Source organism: Mastomys coucha, unplaced genomic scaffold (assembly GCF_008632895.1).
Source record: "Mastomys coucha isolate ucsf_1 unplaced genomic scaffold, UCSF_Mcou_1 pScaffold13, whole genome shotgun sequence".
Taxonomy (NCBI): Eukaryota; Metazoa; Chordata; class Mammalia; order Rodentia; family Muridae; genus Mastomys; species Mastomys coucha.
The window spans coordinates 27,665,298-27,666,787 of NW_022196895.1; the positions used below are offsets into that span (position 1 = coordinate 27,665,298).

At 36.5% G+C, this 1,490-nt stretch overlaps 1 protein-coding gene and 1 pseudogene across 1 annotated transcript in view; both read left to right on the top strand.

Annotated features, from left to right (window-relative positions):
- Sap130 (Sin3A associated protein 130) overlaps window positions 1–1,490 on the top strand; it is an 89,042-nt gene that overhangs the window by 38,205 nt on the left and 49,347 nt on the right. The window lies entirely within an intron of this gene.
- LOC116087932 lies at window positions 1,360–1,490 on the top strand (annotated as a pseudogene).

Consider the following 1,490-nt stretch of genomic DNA (forward strand, 5'->3'; position numbering starts at 1 on the left):
TTTTCACATTTTTTATTGTATCAGTAAGTCATTTGTGCTTTCTCATTTCTTTAATATAAGAATTTAGAGCTATTTCCTTCTTAGAACTGTTTTTAATGTGTCCCATTAATTTCTTTTTGACCCATTCATCATTCATAGTAGTAAGTTTTTAAATCTCCATGAGTTTGTGTACTTATTAGAGATTTATTTGCTATTGATTTCAAATTTTAGTGTGTTGTGGTCAAGGAGGCTATATGGGATTATTTTCATCTTTCTGAATTTGTTAAAGTTTATTTTTTGTCCTAGGATGTGGTCTTGTTTTAGAGAAGCTTCCTGGTGCTGCTGTGGAATGTTAATTATATGACATTTGGGTGCAGTATTCTGTAGTCAACTATTAAGTGTATCCAGTGTATGTTGTCATTTCTCTCTAATGTCTCTCCCCTTAGTTTTTGTTCAGATGACCTATCTATTGAGGAAAGTATTGAAGTTACCTTGTATCAGTGGCTGATGTTGACCCATGTCTTTAATTCCAGTAGTAGACTTTCTGTGAAATTGGATGCATTAGCTTTACAATAGTAATGTCCTCCTCGTTAACTGTTCCCTTAATTAGAATGAAGTGCACTTTTTTATCTCTTCTGATAGTTTTGGATTGATGTCTGTTTTGTCAGATACAAGGGTCCCTGCTGTGTCCCCTTGTATTTGATATGACTTCAGTTGTCTACACTTTCCCTCTAAGGCAGGGCTTATCTTTAAAGATAAATTTCTTGTAGACAATAGATAAATGAATTCTGAGTCTATTAATATATAAAGTTATTATTGAAAGGTATATGATTGTACATGTGTTTTTGATTTTTGGTGGTGCTGTTTTTTATCACAGGGCATTTTCACTTCTCCTTCAACTATGGCAGACAGTTTTGCTGGGTAAATTAGTATAGGTTGGCAGTCTTTTAGGACTTTGAATGCATTACTCTTCTGGCTTTCAAACTTTCCTTGTGTTTTGTTTTGTTTTCTCTTGCACCTTTCTGTATTCTCTGTTCTGGCTTAGTGCTTTAACTAGGATGTGTTGTAGGGTGTTCTCTGCTGGTCTCGTTTATTTGTCTTGTGTGTGCTTGTATCTGTTTGGGTGTGTCCTTCTTTAGTTTTGAGACATTTTCTTCAATGGTCTTGTTGGCCATAGGTCTGTGTCATTGACCTGGGATTCTTTCCCTTGTCTACTCTTTAGCTCAAACCTTTGATCTTTTCATGGTGTCCCATGTTTCCTGTATATTCCTTTCCTGTTTTGTTTTCATATTCTTTGTTTATTTCTTCTATGTCCTCTCTACTTTGTCTTCAAGTCCCGATACTCTGCTTGATTCATTCTACCTGTAAGACTTTTGTCTTATACTTCCCTGGCAGGGGAGACACCATGATCAGGAAGGTGGTTTTCCCAGGGCGAGGTTCACTCATTGCACTTGGGGTGTGCTGACCCCTGCGATTTCCCCAAATGCGGGAAACTCGACTGCATAATTTGT